At 31.8% G+C, this 8,560-nt stretch overlaps 1 long non-coding RNA gene across 1 annotated transcript; it reads left to right on the forward strand.

The window, feature by feature from the left end:
• The first annotated feature begins 1,167 nt into the window (after positions 1-1,167).
• Positions 1,168-8,356, forward strand: LOC122270052 (uncharacterized). The gene is made up of 2 exons (XR_006225577.2): positions 1,168-2,112; positions 8,104-8,356. It is a non-coding gene; the product is annotated as an uncharacterized lncRNA (long non-coding RNA).
• The last annotated feature ends 204 nt before the right edge of the window (positions 8,357-8,560 follow it).

Here is an 8,560-nt window from a genome sequence, read left to right on the forward strand (position 1 = left end):
CGCGTAATATCGATGCCGTTTTTAGAGGCTAAAATTTGAGTCATAAAATTCCCCGAGTCTTAAAATAAGGGTGCCACAACCGGAAAACCTTTAAAACGTGGTTGAGAAGACTGAGTTCCTGAATTTTTAGCACTTCCTAAACTTTTTTTTAGCCTAAATCTAAATTTTAATATCATTTGATTTATGTAAAAAAGAGCTTAAAAACCAATTTAAAAAAATAATAATTGCATGCTATGGTACTATTTTTTGGGACTATATTGCCGAATTGCAGTGCTACGTCTAAAGCTCAAAGATGTTTTTAAAGATGTGATTCCAAATAGAGAATAAAAGAGTTAATCCATTTTAATCATATGCTGGTAAACACAAGAAACGCCTTTGTTTTAGAGAATTTTTAAAAATAAAAACTGGTTGGCAGTTATGTATATTTTCTTTAATATTTCTGCTTCTAATGACAACATCCCAGGTTGCCGACCATTTTCCCTGGCAAATTAAGTCAGAAAGGAGCACCTTTCGTTTAACAAGAGAGCACCGCTAGGGTGAAAATGCAACTTAGCTAAGAACCCCCGGGATAGATAGTAGCACTTCACATTCGAGAAGCCAGTTCCACAATTTAGACTTAGATCTGATGAGTAATGGAATTTTCTTCAGATTCTTGTACCCATGGTACTGCTCAACAGCTAACTACGGGACTTTCAATTCTATAGATTTGAAAAGCACATATATCACATGTTGATCTCAGTGGCTCTGAATACTGAATCCCGGCTCCTCCGGACCTAAGTCCGATGCTCTGACCACTGGTCTACCCCGGCCCATGATATTTCTTCTTTGGATAAAGAGATTTTGTTTTAAAATATTTATTCAATCAGTCTCTTTTGCTAATTCAAATTATAGATTCTTTAAAAAAAAAATTTCTTCTTAACCAGAGTAGTGTTACTGCTTCAAATTAAGGTAGAGCAGTTTTTTTTTTCCTTAAAATTCTCATTGATTTGTAATACGCGATTTTTTACTGTTTGACATTAAATGCTATTAAAATATTGAAAAAAAGCTGTATAAATGTCTACAAAGCTGTAAGTTCTTATAAATATGTAGCTGCCAACAGCCACTCTTTTTACAAAAAAAAAAAAAAAAAAAANAAAAAAAAAAAAAAAAAAAGGAAAGAAAGAAATGTGTACCTAAAGTACAAATATTTTTTTATTGCTTGTTTATAAATATGATTTAAAAGGATTATAATCTCCAGATATTTAAATTGAGCAAAAATATCTATCACACATGCAAACTTTTGCGGTACGTATGGCTTTATTTGAAAATTAATCTATAGTTATAACAGTTCATTGCACTGCAAAAGAACAAGAACAATAAACAAACAAGAAAATTTTTGCTCTTTCCAAAAAGGATTTTACAAAGTAGTTGCAAAATTTTAAACCACAAAATCAGTCATACACAAACATATTTTTATATTTCGCCGAAGTTTTATTAATTTTACTCACTTGGAATAAACCGGTTAATAGAATAGAAATATACGTCCAGTGTAGTGTATTAATTTTTTGTCAAGAAATATGATTCCTTTTGATAGTTCTATTAAATTATCAGCAAACTAAGATGTCTATGAGAAATTTACCCTCCGAAGTCCAATTCAAAATAAACTCTTTTATTCGTAATTCATATCCCCACCCAAGTTGATATTCTTCTTTCTGATGGAAGAGGGAAGAAAGCGTTCCTTTTTTTTCACTTCAGTTCTATCATTTTATTTTATTTTTCGGTTTTCGCTGTCGGTGCATTTATTGTTGCCATCCAAACGATTTTTTGGTAGTGCAAAATAAACAACTGAAATCCACAAAGAGAAGAAAATAACAAAGAAAAAAAAATTAGCAGTTCCAACATGTGTCCATAGAATGGAATCTTCTTTCTTTCTCCATGTCTTCGTCGGTGGCCTGGAGGCTTAGAAGAGGGGGGAAAAATGGCTAAATCAAAAGAAAAAGTGAAGAAATGGGAATAAAAAAGTCGGTACCTTCAGTGGTATGGTGTTGCCCACCCTGAAGATTCGCGCAATCTGTCAATCTAACCTTCTAAACACGTCAAATGCTGACCTACACTCTGATCAGACGCGTTTTGGTAAGATTCTTTTGATTTTGATTTTTTTTAAATGAAACAGATAGAAAGAATATGTGATAGACAGTCAGTAAGGGGATGAACTTGAAATTAATTCTCCGAACAGATGTTGACTTTAGGGGCTCGGAGATCGTTTTATCTATTTTTTTCTTTTTTAGATTTACGACGACTTTTGTTTTCTATAAAAATAAATAAAAACAAAATGAAAGTAATCATTAGTTATTTAGGAATTCAGTGTTCCTTAAAAAGAACTGTATGTTTTATCCTAATAATTTGTTAAAAAGCCGACTTTGATGTACCTATACTCAAAAAAATGCTAAAACGCGAATCATAAAAAAGTTTTTTTTTTTTTTTGTAACTTGTTTATAGTGCTTACTTAACACCTTTAAAAAAAACTAGATTATGTTTTGATTGAGAATTCAAAACGTTTTTGTTTAAAAAATTTACTTCGAAAGTTAAAAAAAAAAGAAGAAAAAAAAGAAATGTATTTCTGCAACAGCTAACTTTTGTAGGCTAAAGGGAGCCATAAAGTTAAATGTTTTAAAATTTTAATACAAACGGCACGGTCGAATCTATGCCAATTACATTGTACAGATTTCCCAGACAAGACAAGCTAGTATTCGTTAATCAGATGCTGGGAACAGAACCCCAGTCCAACACAATAACAGCTCAGTGTCTTATCCACTGTGCCGTCATGGCTCGACGGCCGGAACTTATCCTGATAAATCTAATTATTTTTTTCAAGAATGGCACTTATAACTTGGTAGCTGCCTAGTTTTACACATTCTGCATAAAATTTCATTTTTGTACTTATAGTTGTAGTATTTTGTACTTTAGGGTTTCTACTTATTTTTTGGGTTTGTAAGTTTAATTTTTAACATGATTTTGACCATCACTGCATGTATTTAAATTAAACTTATATATAAAAGTATCATAAAGCTAACTAAAAAATATATTTTTGCAAAATTCAATTTTACAAACATTTCTAGTGGTTTGTAACAATTTTTGAAATTGTGTTGCTAGGCTGTCCAGAAAATAATAAAATACGCGTACAGTAGGTTGTACAGAAAAGTACAAAAAAACGCTACGTTTCCCCTCCGCGTGTGGCAGGTCCTGGAATTATCCTGAAATTATTTGCGAATTTACCAATGTCCTTACTTTCCACGAACACTTATCCGAATTTTTAAAGTGGTAATGAAATAACGATTAAAACAAGTAATATATTTTTTGTTTACCTTTAGCTACATTTTTTAGGCAATTTCCGATTCATATTCTCCTTGATCATGTTGTTGTCGTTGTTTGCTGTAGGTCATTAAGGCAAAGGGGTGCGATTGCTCTTGGCTTGATCATCTCTTTTTCACATATGATTGAATTATTCATGTAGGGTGATAACTAATAACATTGTGACTCAAGTTCCTTAATCCAAGAAATGAATTTCCAATATGATATATATAACCACTTTAGTACTGAAAATATTACAAATGCATAGTTTCAGATCAAAATATTACTAGTTATATTTATTTATATGTTTTGGTGAGAACAGAAATTTGCTTCACTAAAAAAAAAAAAAAAAAAAAAAAAAAAAAAAAAAAAAAAAAATTAAATATATATTATTGGTTTTAATCTTTTTGAAAAACAATTACCCAACAGAATGCACAGTTTTGGTGATCAATAGATTATGAGTAGCAAAATTTGAAAGACGAGCTTTAAAACATTAGTCTTCGATTACAAAAGAAGGTATGCAAGTATTTAAACTTAATCATATTTCGTCATAGACGATTATGGAACATGATTTTTGGTTGCTTAAATTCATGGGTTTGTCTTGGCGGAGCAGAAAAACTGCGGAAGAGTCACGCATTTTACCGGATATCCCGTTAAATCATCATTGAAACCACCTTAAGCTAACAACTAGTACACCTTGAATATTGTTAGTGCGTCATTTTTAGTAATTTCTAGAAGTCTTCATACTCAGTGCAAAAAAAAAAGTTCCTAAGAAAACAACGTATAGTTACGAACACAAATTTTATGGATAAAGTAAACGTATCAATAAGTGCAAGAAGTGGTTTCTCTTCACTTATTTAACCATATAACTTCAGTTTTTTACATTTCCTGGTTAAGATTTTTTTGTACTGGTAGCGATATAATGTATTGATTTTATAATTGTTAAAAGGAATTATTTTAGCTATGCAGACACCTTATTTATTTATTTCTAATATTTTTTTTAGATATTTATCTAGTTATTTAAATTATTTATAGGAAGTGATGGCCAAAATCACTATAATGCAACTTTGTTAAACATAAAGATTGAGGTATAAATTTTGTTAGTCATTTTAAAAATAAAAGAAAAATCTCTGAAGAAAATTAAGAACTTCTGCAGGTAACCGTTAAGGCATTAGTCTATAACACCTTACTTGTTTTAAAAATATTTTGTAGATATTTATATACTTATTTAAATTATTTATAGGTAGTGATGGTCAAAATTACTATAGATAAATAACAGTTATATTAAGAACCGTTAAGGCATTGGTCGCAGAGCTCTATATATTAAAATAGTGTCATGGAAAATTTATATTTTTAGCTTATTTTTGATGAAACGTGAACGAACAAGTCAGTTCGAACAAGGAGTGTGAGGTTGCACTGATTTAAGTGGGAACAAGCATGTTTTTTTCTTCTTTTTTTTAAACATTTTCTACCCTTACATAGAATTGGGAGGAAGATTTCTAGCTAAATTCTAGAGATGCCAACTGCTCCGCTTTCTGCAAAAATTTTAAAAAATTGGCAGCGAATGAAATAGTAAAACTTGTGGAATAAATATAATTAAGCCTACTTTTTAAAACAGTCACCACGAGATAAATGCCATAAAGTTCATGAGAAACTTGGAATTTTTGTCATGCAATGGTGAAAAAATGGTTTAAAATCAAATATATTAAACTAAAAGTACCTGAAATTTCGCTACTACTAGAATTTTTTTTTTTTTTTTTAAAGTTTACGGAACAAGTTGGCACCTTTGCCACTTAAACTTACCTACTTTAATTGTTACTTCACAACCAATTTAAATATGTTAGTAAATTAAGATTTATGGCTTGGTGTCTATGGGGTATATTGATAATTAAATGAATTTGGCCACAGTTGAAAAAAAAAAAGAATAAATAGCGTTGGCTGGCAGCTATGGTATAATAAAACTGCCAATTCGAAATTCGTATCACTCCACCTTGCTTAACGTGCTGACCAACAATAGGCTGTTGCGCGAATAATTTACTTTTTATATATTATTTATAATTCGGAATTATTTAAATACCGCGAAGCTCAAAATCATTTTAAATCTAACGTAAAATACGAATTTTGCTACCTCTTTAAATATTTCAGTAGAATAACCGGTAAAAAAATTGGAAAATTAGACAGGAACAGCACGACGTATTTACCCACGTAAGCAGGTTTTACTTTTTAAACGGTTTTTAACTTTTCAACTAGCGATTTTTCCCTTCCTTAATTTATACGATAATGAATATTCTATTGTTGCATAATGATAGCTTCTTTTTATTTAATAAACAAAAATCGTTTTGAGTTTCGAGCATTCTTTCCCGTAGAGTAAAACGTAACTGTAACCAATCATAAGAGGGAGAAAAAAAATTAAATAAGAAGAAAATAATACGAACTTTTAAATGCATATTATTACCAACCGGGAAGTGGTGGCAGGTAAAAAGTTCATTTGTCAATGTGTCATTTAAAAAAAAAAAAAGAACTGTGATAAGTAGTGAAGAAGCGTTGCCTACGGCCAAGAGAAAATAATCCTCAACTAATCGTTTGGTCTTCATACGTATAATGTCTAGGAAGTCCCAGATTATTAAGAATGAAGTTGAGTGTTCCTTACACTGCGCTCAATTGGAAAAAAAAATATTAGCAAATTATTGTAAATGTATGTAATTATCTTCGCATAAAATCATATTTTTTTTTTTTTAATTTTAATTTGGTGTCATTCCAAAACTTTGATACACATAGAAGAAATGTCTCAGTTTGATATTATTGAACATAAATGTACAAAAGAAAAATAAATTTGATTATTATATTTCCAAATAACTATCTAAACACGATATTTGAATTCAGAGTTAAGTAGCATGTTTATAACACTTTGAATGCCACGCTAATTTTAAATGACATGCCCGTCTGGCCACACGGTATACGACTACAACTACATTTGCAAATATTTAACAGATTTTGCCAGTAGTTTAAAAGGTTTAGCACGACATATCTGGAAAGAAAGTGGTGAATTATATAAGCCTACGAATTGTTTAGAAATAGTGGTGGATAAAAATCTACTAAGATGAATTTATTATAAACCAAGAATCATAATTAATAAACTACCACTTCAAAATATTTATTCGCTGTCCGGAGCAAGTTGGCATCTCTGCGTATATAAATAAAACTATTTTTGTGTGTTCTATATTGCATCCATTTCTTCAAACAATTTTAGTAACTATAATAATATAAAAAAAATTAAAAATTTACTCGAATTATGTATTTCTAGTACTAGTTATTACACATGCCGCCAGTCTAAAACATTTTCGCGCCACGACTAACTTAAATTTCAACTCATAGCTGCTGTTAGCATCAAAACGCTTCTTGATTAGCCAGCCACTGCAGAACATCATTATCATGAATAGCAGTTATCCTTTCGTCTTATGTAGGTACCTGATTCGGCTGGAAAATTGGGTTCCTGTAAGCGACGGCATTGTAAATAAATTGTGACATTCGTTTGATGCCACGATTCAGAAGCCAACCCGGTTGGACACACACGCGTGACATCGCTTGACGCTGAGGTACATAAATAAATCTAATCGAAAAATTTATTCAGTATGATAATAAAACAAGTTTAATTCCTGTAACGTTAAACCTAGCGCAACGAGCCACGATGGCTCAGGTGATAAAACGTTCTCCTTCCAATGAGGTGAACCGGGTTCGGATCCCTGGGATGACTTGTCGATACGATTTCTGCATTCGGCTTGCACCGACCACAGTGCTGGCCTGAAATATCTTCAGTGGTAGATGAATGATGGGTGAAAGTCCCCTTGCCGTCAGGCTAACCGTAGGAGGTTCTATTGGTCTTCCTCTCCATGCATCGCAAATACGGATTAGTTCCATCAAAAAGTCCTCCACAATGGCAAATTTCTCCCAATACTTGATCCAGAAGTTCCCTTGTGTTCAGGATTGGGTTCAAAATTTCAAGGCTACATAGTTAAGATTAGTAGTCGTTAACCCAAAACATTGGGTCTGCTGTTCAACGGCGGTTACAAAATAAACATATAAAACAAAGCACAACCACGTGATTAGTCCCAATCATGTGATTTCAATCACATAGTACAGTCACATAGTAGTAGATAGTATTATGTTAAATAGAGAATCGTTGTTAATTTTGTATGTACGGACGCTCCTTTAAACAGGGTGGGGACACTGAAAGAAAATAAAAAAACTGAAATTGTGTAAATGTTGAGAAATAATTTTAAAGCATTTGTATTTATTATTGCCGGGTTAGCCTATACTTTAATAGACTAAAGCAAATTTTGTAAATATTGCCGAAGAATCTGGATAAACAAAACACGTTAAACAAATGTATCTTTTTAAAAAGTTTGTTTTCAAACTGCTGGTCTGTGAAACATTAATTCAGGAATTCGCCATCTGTATGCGTATGATGCTTCATCACTTCAAACAGGCAATATTTCAATAGGTATCTAACCTTTATGGTTCTCAAAGGGTTAATACAAGCTCAAGATATACACAAAACAGACCCACAATTTGCGACCTACTTTTCAGTTCATATGAGAACCCATTCTGATTTATAAATATACATCTTGGTGAGTTTTTCTTGAAGTTAAAACAAACACAATGTATAGAGTTTATTCCCATCAGAATATCCGGTCAGTTCCTTCCTATTTTCATCACTATTGCCAGATTTAGATGTTCAAGTTTACACTATTCATGATTTTTCCCCTCTTCTAGTTTTCTTCAAGTACGAGGTTCGGCTGGCGATGACAGCAGTGGACTCCAGATTTCCGCTGTTGAACGTGTAGATGAAAATAAGCGAACTCATGAATGAGTTTGGGACAGAAATAGGCATGAAAGGGGTTACTGTATTTGTAAATTTCTTTTTCTTTCCTCGTTCGTGAAAATGTCGTCTGCTTGAAGACGCATTCATCTTCTGGAATGTTTTATGATTGTATGAGATCGTAAGAATTTCGTTATTCTCAGTTCATTTATTTCTAAAGTAGTATTTATTTATTATTTTATTTTGAAACATCCTACAATTTTAGTTTTGTCTCAGATGGCTGGAAGGGAATGCGAAAAGTGAATGTGACAATTAAAATGTTTCCCTTCAAATGCTAAAACTTTCACTATACAGTTACCACTTTTTCTTTCTAAACTGCAGAATCAGTGTCGTCGTTATGCATTTCTGGTT

The sequence above is a fragment of the Parasteatoda tepidariorum genome, chromosome 3, assembly GCF_043381705.1.
Source record: "Parasteatoda tepidariorum isolate YZ-2023 chromosome 3, CAS_Ptep_4.0, whole genome shotgun sequence".
NCBI lineage: Eukaryota > Metazoa > Arthropoda > Arachnida > Araneae > Theridiidae > Parasteatoda > Parasteatoda tepidariorum.